Below are 13,626 nucleotides of genomic sequence, written 5' to 3'. Positions count from 1 at the left end.
GTATTTTAAGTTGTGATTGGTATTAGAATGAAGTCGAAGGGTATGGGTTAACTTGGGTATACTTCAACAAGTTATGCAGTAAAGATGATCATTTTGTGTTGGCATCACAAGTTTATCAAGTTTTAATATGTTGCGGATACAATTGAGAAATATGTTTATTATGCAAGGAATAAAGTCCCTGTTGATTTGTATGATCTAGAGGAAGAGAATTGCCCTAATATAGGAGAAACACTTTGGAGGGAGCCTAATGATGACATTGGCCCCTCAACAAGATTCGATGAGGGTGACTTTAGATGGTCAAGAGAAGATGGAGCCAATGTTGTTGTTGATATTCCATCTATTGTTGAACATTCAAAAGATATAGCTGTAGAGACATCCGAAGAGGAGAATGAGTTTGACGATACTGATTGGGATTGGATGGAGGCAGATGATTAGACAAGAAAGTTCTTTTAAATATATGCTCATCATCAGTTTTATTTTTTGTGAGTTGATAAATTTCATTTTTGTACATATTTTATATCCATGTTTGCTTATATCATTTAATCATTTTCATTTCAAATTTAATTCTAAAATACTATAATTTTGCAAAATTTTCAAAGTCCCATTCAAAGAAAGCTAGTGAATCATTGAAGAGAATTTTGGCCTCATCGGTAAAACTTTTCACCTTTTAACTCTTGACTTTATAATAGTATTTTTTGACATTTGATTAGTTAATCAAAAAGCATGGATGACTAAACCAAAATCTCCCTGCTGTAATGATATTTTTATCCTTTGGTCCCTTGAATGCTATTGGTCAATCGGAAACAGTCTTTCTACTTCTTTAGAGGTAGAGGCATGGACTGCGTACATCTTACCCTCCCCAGACCTCACTATGTGGGAATACACTGGGTTTATTGTTGTTGTTGTTTGGTCCCTTGAATGCTATAGCAAATTTAAAGCATTGGTTTTATTGGGATCTTTTTCTTGCTTAATTTGCAAATTTGAATGTGGACTTACACTTTTGAATGGCACTATGTTGCTAGTTATTTGCTTACATGGTTTGGAAATTCGAAAACTGTTGTTTGATTCTGGATTCATAATCTTCTTGCGTGGAAATCACACCTCTGAAACTTTGCATGTGATTGATGAATCTGATGAATTACCTGAACTTAGTAGTGGTGATCAAATACCTAGGCTAGTGGGTATTCATATCTAATTGGAATGTAGAGCTGATATACTAAAAAGGCACAAAAATGATATACCTTCTACTGTTTGAGGTTTCTTACTTTTGCCTTCCCTCTTTCTTATTGTTTCAACTTCCATTTGATTCAGTTTGAGGCTTTCTTTTGTCAATTCCCATAGTTAGATCTGTCTTCTAAACTATATGTGGTTGAGAAGAGTTTCATTTTTCTTCTTTGTCCAGCAACACTAACTTGTATGTTCCAGCTTATCAATTTTCCTTTGAATATTTTCGTTTTGTTGTCCAAGATGAAATCTGGTTCCCTATAACTCAAATTTGTTTCACCATTTTTCTACAGTGTTCACAAAGCCTTCATGTTCCAATCACATGTTTTCAAATTTCAAATTTGTTCCACCATTTTTCTATCATTTTTTATAGGTTAAATACATAAACAACCTCTTACACTAGCCCAATTTTTTCATTGAAACATTTCAACTAGGACTTGTATCTATTGAACAGAAATTAAACGAAAGTGTGTCAGATAAAAATAAGCCAGATATCTGCTTAGCTAATTCTAACCTCAAAATAACATTAATGATTCACATGGAAGTATGACAATACAGAAAAGTGGACCATCAAACTATTTTGTAATCAAGGAAAAGGAAACACGAATGCAATACCAACTTAGATAAGGGAAAATGAACATCTTCGTAAAGGTAAATACATAAACGAGTCAATGTCAACCCAAGACAGCATCTTGGTAGTAGAAAGGTAATTCTGAAAGAGTAGCTAGTGTAAGTATTTACATGGTTTCTTAGACTTATGAAAGGTAATTCTGGCAGAGTAACACACATACTATTGAATTGTGTGCTGAATTAGGTACTTCATTTCTCTATACGTTGGCAGTTCCCTCTTCAGTGTGCTAAGCAATTGCCTCACATGATACCTCTCTATGGAACACTGGTAAGTTATCCTACATCATCCTTTTCTCGTTTGAATTCTGTTTAGTGCATGTTTTCCTTCGTGATCCTTATTTCTCACCTCTTAACTATCTTCATCACATACTTATAAATATATATGTGGTGTTGCCAAATACAGACAATTAATAGTCAATATAAGCCTTCCTTCAACAAAAAGCGTCACGAGAAGTTAAAATTATTTCATCCAAAATCTGGATAGCGCCGATACCGAGGAAGGTGTGTTTCTCACTTGGCTAGCTTTTAGTGGAGTGATTTTGACGGCTGAAAACCGTAAAAAGTATAAGGTTGTTTGTGTCAACTGGTGTTACATGTGTAAGGAGACGGGTAAAGAACTGGTGTTACATGTAGACACTTCTAAAAGAATTTACTGGAACTTGATATAAAAACACATATCTTAAGAAAAGCTTGAATAAAAGTAAAAAGTACTGATATAAAAAATTTTATACATTAGAAGAGGCTTGCTTATACATGAGATATAAGAAAATAGGTTCAGTACATCTAACAATGTAGGCTAATAGTCTTTTTCTAGAGAAAATAAGAAAGAAAATTGTAAGATCTTAATTTTGTGTAATCTCAATTAAAAAAAGTTATTGCTAGTACCTTGGTAGAAAATATCCTTTTGTACCACTAGATTGTTTATCTCATGTTTTCTGTTTCTTAATATTTGCTAAAGCTAGCTTTAGAGGCTAAAACCACTGCTGAAACATTCGGTTTGAAATGTGAAGTCACAATTTTACTGGCTGTATCAAGTGTTGGTGATGAAAAATAACTGGATAACTGTGATCAGTTTTGATGCTTAGAGAGTTCTTTGTTTATACACTTTTGGTATTCTCATCATGTTGTTGAAGAAGTGGTGTGAGAGGAGTTAAAGGCAGTTCCATCAATGTTAAGTACAGTCAAATTTGTAATGTGGGCTTGTATTGCTCTGTATGAGTTGTCCTTTTTACAATTGTTGTTTTCCCTTAGGATACGTTGGAGACTGGACAGTGCAACAGGATCTGTATATTGATGAGGTTTTTGACTATTTTGGTACGTTCTAGGAATCTGCTACTTTTGCTGCTTTGATGTTTTTCTCCAACTAAGAGTGCTCTGTAGTTTATCTATTATGTTCTTTATTTGAATTTGAGAACTAAGTGGAATGAGAGCAGGCGTTTGGGAGCCTTTTGGTTAATGTGTGCGATATTTGGAAAAAAATAGAAGTGTGCATGAAGTACATTTACCAAAGTTATGATGTATGTTCCAATCCTTGTGGGTGAAATTATCCCAGCAAAACATTCCTCACGACCAATTTCATTCAAAACCATAATTTGCACCCTTCCCTCTCTCTGTAACTTAGTTATGATTTTACTCTATCAGTTGGGATTGAGTGCAATATTAGTGGTTTGTGGTGAGGTTAATATATGGTTTGTGGTGTTAGATGTGCAGCAAAGTTATCCAACCAAGTGAATTAGTGCTGACTTATATATTACTTGCATCTTATAGTGCCTTCCTTGGGGTGGAGCTGAACTTGTTGAGGTAACAATATGGACTTGATCCAAATGCCAAACCTTGACAATTCTTGCCTTCGATTCACTGAAAACCTTTTTTTCCTGCTTCTAATTTTCTTGGTTATTTTATTCTTCTTTATATTTCTTTCACGATTGGAGTAGAATATGAATCTTAGAGATTCTTCATAGCAAGGCCTCTGCTGGTTTACTGGAGTCAAAATCGTAACTAAGCTTGAACTGCACATGTTGGGGTTGGCAGATTGGAAATATAAAGAGGAACTAGGGAACTTTATCATTTTCTGTACTTTTGCTAATGGTATACTTTCGTTGTTAATGTTGTACTTTTTCTAATGTTGTACTTTCGTTGTTGTTTATATTGCTAGTTTATGTTGCTAATGTTGTACTATTGTTCTGTCATATCTTCATTACTTGATCAGGTCCCTTAATATTGTTTTTCCCCTTTTGGTATTAAACTTCAGGAGGTCATTACAAGTATAAATTTTATTCTGAAGATATTGCTTTTGCTTTCTGTTATTCTGGAGTGATAATATGTTATCTAGACTTACTATGAACCTATTTGATATTTTATTTTCGGAACTTACAGTGACTTGAATAATCATGAATCAAAAGGCTTTCAACAAATCACCAGAAAGTTAAGAACTTTGTTTCAGCTGGATCACTAGCAGCTTTACGAAACAAACAAATACAAGAACACAAGAAGAAGAAGAAGAATACAGGCCACATAAATGCAAAGGAAAAACATCAAAAGTAGAAGGAGAAGTCAAACAACGTTCCAGATATATCTCAAGTACCAGAATAAGTGCAACAAGTGTCTCATGATTCTATCTTTCCTGCAGCACCAGTAGAGGAGCAAGTGCAACAAGAATTGCCAAACTCCATCACTCTTTCATCACAACCAGTAGTTGAACAAGTGCAGCAAGATCAGTCACAACTTCCTAATATATATATATATATATATATATTAGTTCTTACTAATCTAAAATTATCGGCATTCCAATAATTTATTGTTCATATTATTGTAGTCCCTTCAATTAGAAAAAGAAAAAGAGGAGTTACACAAATGCAAGTAGTACACGACGGAGTGATCGTTAACTGATAGTGCTAAATGAGTTGAACCAGCCTATTGGTCCAACTAAAGCAGCAGTCACTGAGTTTTTCAGCTTTCTTGGCACATTGGCAAGGAACAGGACATTTTGTCCTCTTAATGTTAGTTGGACACAGTTGAAGACACACGATGATATGTGGAGCTATATCCAGGTTCATACTTCTCAATACTTTGATTTCTACTTGAAAGTTTTTCACAGTTTTGCCACTAACCCAATTGAACCAAATTATAGGAGAAATATGACATTCCCAACAACAGGAAAGATTGGGCTATAAGATCAATTGATGTTGCTTTTAGAGGGTATAGGGCCATGTTTAAGAAAAAATACTGTTATGCCTATGCCAACGATGAAATTCAAAGGGCAATAGGCCTAACACTATTTTAGAATTTGTATTTGAGGATATCCTGAAGTATCGAAACTTCGAAGAAGCTAAGGTATGATATCAATATGGACAATTGTTATATTATTAGTAGCATGCATTTATCATTGAACTCATCAAGCCTGACTTTCCTTTTAACGTTGTTCTTTCTTTCAATATAAGGAATTAAATTTTGTGTGTTTAACCCTTCACTGCCTCAATCTTTTTATTAAAAACTTATTCGTAAATATTGTATTGCAGGATACTTCCATTACTAACAAAGAGAATACGAAAAAGTTTAAGTATCTGCACACTAATGGCAAAATAAGTTTTGCTCTAATCCGCGAGGTTTGATGTTTTGTCATATTGTTATTATGAACTTTTTTACTTTACTTGGAAATATTTCTACTACTAATGACAACTTTTTAGGATGCTCATTATTGTAGAAATTTAGGTTATGTATGGTTGTTTTTATTCATCTATTAAAATGGGTATATATAGATACAAATAGTTTTTTGTCACCTGTACTAGAAATACATAATTACATAATATTCCTAATGTCAACACTCCTCCTCGAGGCGGTGCATAGATGTCTATCATGCCCAACTTCCCAATCATCGCGTAGAAGACCTTTCCTGATACAACCTTGGTGAGTACATCTGCTAGCTGACTTTTGGACTTGACAAATGGAAAATGTATAATATTTTGATCTAACTTCTCCTTAATGAAGTGTCAATCTATTTCAACATGCTTAGTGCGATCATGTTAAATGGGGTTCTGCGCTATTTGAATTGCGGCCTTATTATCCCAGAACAAGTTCATAGGCCCTATGTATTCAATTCCAAGATCCTTCAGAACATATTTAATCCATAATGGCTCACACAGGCCATTGGCCATCCCTCGAAATTCTACTTCTGCACTAGACCTTGCGACAACCTTTTGCTTCTTACTTCTCCATGTGACAAGATTGCCTTCGACAAAAGTGAGATAACCCGCTGTTGATTTTCTAGTCAATTGATCTCCTGCCCAATCTGCATCTGTATAGCCTTCAATGATAGTTTTCTCATTCTTTAAGAACAAAAGCCCTTTTCCTGGAGCTCTTTTCAAGTATTGTAAAATTCTATAGAAAACTTCAATATGATATTCTGTTGGATTTTGCATGAACTAATTCACAACACTTACAGCATATGCAATGTTTGGCCTTGTATGAGTCAGATAGATTAACTTCCCTACTAGACGTTGATATCTGCCTACATCTTTTATTTTCTCTGTCAAAAGAGTTCTCGAGTTTGTGGTTTGTCTCCATAGGTATTTCAATTGTCTTGCATGCTAGCATCCCTGTCTCCATCAACAAGTCTAGTATATATTTGCTTTGAGAAAGGAAAATTCCCTGTATCGACCTTGATACTTCAATGCCTAGGAAATATCGCAATTGTCCTAGGTCTTTCATTTTAAATTTTGATGCCAAGAACTTCTGAAGTTGATCCATTTCATCAGAATCATTTCCTATCAGGACCATATCATCAACATGCACAATCAATGCAGTTACCTTTTCTTTGTTGTGTTTTATAAAGAGAGTGTGATCAGAGTTACTCTGTTTATAACCCACTGATGTCATTACAGACGTGAGACGTCCAAACCATGCCCATGGTGATTGTTTTAATCCGTATAATGCCTTTCTTAATCTGCATACCTTTTTTTTGTAAGTGTGCTCCTGCATAATTTCGGGTGGTAGCTCCATATAAACTTTTTCCCCTAATTCACTATTTAATAATGCATTTTTACGTCTCACGAATAGTATGAGTTTAGCCACTGGTGCAAATATTTTCTGATAGTCCACTCCATACTTCTGTGTGTATCCTTTTGCTACCAACCTTGCCTTATACCTATCAACACTTCTATCTGCTTTAAGCTTTACAGAATAGGCCTATTTACACCCGATGATCCTCTTTCCTTTAGGTAGTGAGACTAGTTCCCAAGTTTGATTTTCTGCAAGGCCTTCATTTCTTCGTTCATTGCCTTCTTCTATTGTGATTCTGCTAATGCTTCCTGCACACCACTAGGAATAGATACTTTGGATAATTGATTAACAGTTAGAGCATATGATGTTGATAATCTTTTGGTGGAGGTATAATTTCTAATGGGATACTTCGAATTGGCATTAAGATCAGGTTCATAGTTTATTCTTGGTACACCCTTATTTTTTCTTGATGGAAAATAGGAAGGAGAAAGATAAGGGTCATTAGATAGAGGTACCTAAGGTATATGATCATGTAGAACATTCTGAGAGGACTCATTAGTTAATGGCGTGGTTGTTATTCTTTCTGGAATAATCTCTTCATTTTCTTCAATTGTGTCTTTGTGACTTTTATTTCCTTCTTTCCTGGTTCCTTCGTTGTCTTCGTGTGAGACTACATCTTGTTCCAAGATTCACAGTATATGCATTTAATCTTTCCTCGTAAGCTTCTACTTCCAGGAACTCTGTTTCTCCCCTTAAAGCTACATTCATTCTAGTATTTTCTTTGTCACTCTCCCCCAGAAGAGATGAGGGTGTTATTGCGCCAGGTTCTAACTCACGGAAAGATGCATCAAGAGTAATATATAATTTCTTATTTCGTGGGTCATAACACCAGTATCCTTTCTAAAATTTTGAATAGCCAATAAACACACACCGTCTTGCATAAGGATCTAACTTTCTTCACAGAGCTTTGGGAATGTAAGTATAAACTGTGCAACGAAACACCCTTGGCTCTAAGTTCGGCAGATGTGGAAGAGAACAAAGAGAATGGAGATTTTGCTGCGGAGTCTCAAAATTAATGACTCGAGATGGAACTCGATTAATAAGATAAGTCGCAGACTTAACCGCTTCCCCCAATAAATGTTTGGCATATTCATGCCAAGGAGAGATGCATGAACAATCTTTATAATCTGTATGTTCTTTCTTTCTGCTAGACCATTTTATTGTGGTGTATATGTGCAAGATGTTTGATGACGTACACCTCATTGCTGAAGGTATTCATTAACGGTAGATTGCATAAATTGCATTGCATTGTCAGATTGCTAAACACGAATCTATTGTTGATTTTGAGTATGTACCATATTATAAAAATCTTTGAACACAATATATGCATCACTCTTCTTCCAAAGTAATTATATCCATGTCATTCTAGTATATTCATCTATGAAAGTAATAAAATAACGAGCTTGAGACAGATATTCAACTTTTGCAGGGCCCCAAATATCAGAATGTATAACAGCAAAAGGCTCAGAATATTTATTTAAACTTGATAAATATGGAACACGATGATTTTTCGCTAATTCACAAATGTCACAATGAAAAACTGAGCTATCTAAACCTAAAAACAAATCTAGTTTAAGTTTCTGAAGATAACCAAACGAGATATGTCTAAGCCTCCTATGTTATAACCATATATGGTCGCGTGCCTTCTCAACCCTATGTGTGCGGAATGCATGATTGAATTTCTTCTCTCTACCTTTAGTCAATTCCACAAAGTAGATATTTCCTCGCTTAACACCATAACTAAGAGTCCCCTGAGTCAGAATATCCTAAAAGATACAAAAAAGAGGCCAAAAGGTTACAGTACAATTAAGAAAGGAGGTAATTTGGCTAACAGATAGAAGATTATGATCAAGAGAAGGTACAACTAAAACTGTGTTAAGTTTTAAAGTATATGTTATGACAACTGGTCCTTCTCCTATAACTGGAGAAGTACATCCATTAGCAGTAGAAATAAAGGATTGAGAAGATGTTTTTAATGATTGTAATTCATCTCAGTCCTTGGTCATGTGATCAGATGCTCCACTATCAATAATCCAAGTACTACTCACAGAAGGTACAGTAATATTAACATTATTATTACTGGTAATACCTGGCTGTGTCATATTAACACGAGGTTCTATTTTACCATCATTGTTTGGCTGACTAACTCCTGATGTAGTTGTGGTTGCGGCTCAGTTTTGAATGACTTTGCGTGGTTTCTTCGAGAAACCCCACAATCCGAATAGCCAATGATCTCGTAGCATCGTTGTTTTGAGTGTCCTGAGTCACCACAATGGCTACAAGTAAGATTATTAGGCTTACCAGATGACTGATTAGTTTGGCCTTTAACAGGACTGCTACGATGGACAGCCATGACAGAACTCTCATGAATCAACCGAGCACTTCTCATAGTCTGCCTCTGTTGAGCTTCTCTTCTGACAAAAGCATATGTATTTTCAAGATCAAGCTTTGGGTCCTTTCGTAGAATCTCTCCACGAACTTTATCAAATTCTACATCAAGTCCATTGAGAAATATGTGAACTTGTAACCTTGCCATCATAGAGTGCATCTGAAAAATACCCTGAACGGATTCATCCTGCCTATTTGTTCGGTGATCAATTTCATGAAAAATTTCAACCAGTTCATTATAGTACGTAGACAGAGGCCTTCCATTCTGCATAGTGGTGAAGGATTTCTGATTAAGTTCAAACAATCAAGTCTCATCCGAACCATTATAAAATATTTTGGCAACAACTTCCCAGATTTCCTTTGCTGTTGAAAGTTTGATAAATCGTTGTATTAAGGTGGGACTTATCGAGTCAATCAACCAGTTTTTCACCTTATGATTCTCCATAATCCATATTGCATAATTCGAGTTAGTTCGTTTGGGTTTCTTTGTTTTACCAGTAAGGTAGCCAACCTTGTTTCAAGCTCCAATATGCATCTCCATCAATTGAGACCATAGTGAGAAATTCATTTCATCAAGAATAACTCCCGTTAGAAAAGGTGAGTTGTCTTGTTGAACTATAATTGAGGTAGGGTTTGTTACGGTTGAGTTTGTGGGTTTGGTAGTACTGCCAAAAGAAGACGTAGAATCTCTCATCTTGAAAAACTAAAAAAAGGGGCAATCTACGACAATCTACTAGGTTTCTTGATCAAGGGAGTAAAATAACAACTTACCTCATAGAATTTTCAACCACTTCACTATCTTAAAGAAAGATTGAATGCTGACTTCCGCAATTACAAGGATTATACTTTTAATCCTAAATGACCTTGCGATAGCTCTATCACAAGAAACTTATAATAATACCTTTATTGCTACCAACTCCAATGACTAACTCTAGACACTTTGATTTGTAGACTAACTCTAGTCTAAAGGATTATACTTTTAATCCTAAATGACCTTGCGATAGCTCTATCATAAGAAACTTATAATAATACCTCTATTGCTACCAACTCCAATGACTAACCCTACATACTTTGATTTGTAGACTAACTCTAGTCTAACTGTCAACTAACTCTAGCTGACCAAATATTGAGTGATTACAAAATAATGAAAAGACCTACAACAACTTACAAGAAGAGTAGGGTTGAGCTTTAGATATTACTAAACAAAGACTCAAGTATAACAAGAATATATGATGAACAAGTTTGATTGAGAAGGTCCTTGTTGTAGTAGAGGGTTTGTTATAGTGTGCTTCAAGAGAAATTGCCAATTCCTTGTAGGTGTGAGCTAGGGTTTTCTTATTGCAACATGATGTATAAATATGAAACAAGAAATCCTAGGATTCTTCTGATTGGTTGAAGCAAAAAATGTTGCGCCTCTGCCACCTTTCTCACCAACTTTCTATAACCAGTACACTTTGTCAGTTGTAGCGCTGACTTGCCGAAAATTGCACAAGACCGATGAACCTGGTCCCTGAAGAACAGCAACTTATCATCAGAAGCAACTTTGTAACTCGATGCATTACTAAAAAAATAGTTTTTTCTACCATCAAAAGCGACCACTTGTGGGTTTTTTTCTCCATTTTTTCTAAAAAAAGTTGAATTAAAAATCGACCACGTGTGATCACTTTTATATTTTAAAATTGTGAAATAATCATTTCAAAATTCTTATTAAACTTTTATATTAGTTATTGTGTTTTTTAAAATAAAAAGCAACCACTTGTGGTCTATTTTTATTAAAAAGATTAAAAAAAGAAAATACTTATGGAAAAGCGACCACAAGTGGTTGGGTTTTTTCAAAAATCAATTAAAAATATTATGCAAAAAGCGACCACATGTGGTCGCTTTTATGATTAAAAAATAGAAAATATTTACAAAAAATGAGTACTTATGGTCGGTTTTCAATTTAAAAAATTAATAAAGAAAATATTTTTGAAAAAGAGACCACAAGTGGTCGATTTTCATTAAAAAAATAAATTAAAAATAATATGCATAAAGCGACAACTTGTGACCATTTTTTGATTTAAAAAAATAAAATATTTACCAAAAGTGACCACTTGTGGTCGATTTTCTTTAAAATAATTTTTTAAAAAAATAATTTTGAAAAAGCAACCACAAGTTGTCGATTTTCTTTCAAAAAAATTAAAAATATTAAGAAAATATCAACCACTTATACCACTTTCTAATTAAAAAATGTAAAAAAAAAAAAATATTAAAAGCGACCAATTCATTAAAAAAATCTATAAAGAAAATATTTTTGACAAAGCGACCACAAGTGGTCGGTTTTCGTTAAAAAAATAAAAATACTATGCAAAAAGCGACCACTTGTGGTTGCTTTCTGATTAAATAATATAGAAAATAAAATATTTACGAAAATTGATCACAAGTCAATTTTCATTAAAAAATTAAGAGAAAGAAAATATTTTGAAAAAACGACCATAAGTGGTCAATTTTATTTTAAAAAAAAATATTATGAAAAAATAGATCACTTGTGGTCGTTTTTCTATTGAAAAAAAGAAAGAGTTTTTTTTTTTACAAAAAGCGACCACAAGAGATCGGTTTTCATTTAAAAATATTAAAAAGTAAATATTTTTTAAAAAGCGACCACAAGTGGTCAATTTTCTTTAAAAAGTAAATTTAAAAAAATCAATTAACATATGTAAAACCAAATATATTTTTGATTAATATATTTTTATTATTTATATAATAAAAATAAAAATCAATTAATATTTAAAATTTATAAAAAAAATTATTAAAAAATGAGCTAATAAATATATTAAATAAAATGAATAAATATCATTAAATATTATTTTTATTTTTTACTTATGTTTCAATAAAATAAATATATTTTTTATCGGGTATGTATATATATATATACACACACACACATGCATATATCTTGTGTCGTATTTCATAGTATTCAAAAGCTAACTGAAAGCATACAAGTATATTGAATACGTTGATATCATACAGTCGAGGTAATAATATGTTATTGGAGTTATAATATTGTAAGGTACTTAATCGATAATTCATCAGAGAATATAATGAATACATTGTAGTATGATGTAATATACTGGTACATGTGATGTATATAGTACGTATTCAAAAGTTGGTAAGTGTGTGTGTGTGTGTGTGTGTGTGTGTATATATATGTATCATGCAGTGATTGATCTACTGGGAAACTAACTGAATGTATTTAAATATATTAAATATATGTTAATATCATACATTTGCGGTATTAATAATATACTGTCGAAGTTACAATAATATGCATAATACTGTTAATTCATCAGAGTATATATATACGTTGTGTATGGGGTAATTACATACTCATGTATATGTGATGTATATAGTACGTATTTAGAACCTGATAGTCGATAGTAAGTGTGTGTGTGTGTCTCTTGTATTGCAAAAAGTCAAAAGCTAAATGAATGCATCCAAATATATATTAAATACCTTAATTTGAAACAATCAAAGTAATAATATGTTATACGTTGAAGTTATATTAATGTAAGCTAATCAAATTAATCGATAACTAATCAAAGAATGTATGAAATACGGTGCATTACGGGATAATATACTCATGTATGTGATGTATATAGTACGTATTTAGAACCTGAAAGTCGATATAAAGTGTGTGTGGTTGTGTATATATATATGTGTGTGTGTGTATCTCATGTAGTGATATACGTAGTATACGTAGTCAAAAGCTAACTAAATGTATCCAATTATATATTTAATATGTTGATATCATACGGTCGATCGATCGAGGTTATAATATTATGTTGAAGTTATAATAGTGCGAGATAAACCAACCGATAATTCATCTGAGTATATATAAAATATGTTACATTACAGTGTAATATTCTCGTGTGTTTGATGTATATAGTACATATTAGAATCTGATAGTCTATAGAGTGTGTGTGTGTGTATATAAGTATAGATAGTATATATTATGTAGTGATGTACATCGTAGCACATTGTCAAAAGATTACATTTATATATATGTATGTATATCTCATGTGTAGTGATGTACGTAGTAAGTAGTCAAAATTAAAGCTAACTAAATATACCAGTTATATATTAAATACATTGATATCATACGATCGATCGATTAAGGTAATCATATACTGTTGAAGGTATAATAACGTAAGATAAACTAACTGATAATTCGTTTGAGTATATGTGAAATTCGTTGTATTATGAGGTAATATACTCGTGTATGTGATGTATATATTACGTATTTAGAAGCTGATAGTCAATTGAATATATGTATATATACGTATATCT

General features: G+C 33.0%; 1 long non-coding RNA gene across 1 annotated transcript; it reads left to right on the top strand.

Annotated features, from left to right (window-relative positions):
- The first annotated feature begins 2,205 nt into the window (after window positions 1-2,205).
- LOC124889403 lies at window positions 2,206-5,427 on the top strand. The gene is made up of 3 exons (XR_007048360.1): window positions 2,206-3,168; window positions 4,231-4,904; window positions 4,985-5,427. It is a non-coding gene; the product is annotated as an uncharacterized LOC124889403 (long non-coding RNA).
- The last annotated feature ends 8,199 nt before the right edge of the window (window positions 5,428-13,626 follow it).

Source organism: Capsicum annuum, chromosome 12 (assembly GCF_002878395.1).
Source record: "Capsicum annuum cultivar UCD-10X-F1 chromosome 12, UCD10Xv1.1, whole genome shotgun sequence".
In the NCBI taxonomy this organism is placed as follows: domain Eukaryota; kingdom Viridiplantae; phylum Streptophyta; class Magnoliopsida; order Solanales; family Solanaceae; genus Capsicum; species Capsicum annuum.
The sequence above is the reverse complement of the archived record's forward strand: the minus strand, read 5'-3'. Positions and strand labels throughout refer to the sequence as shown.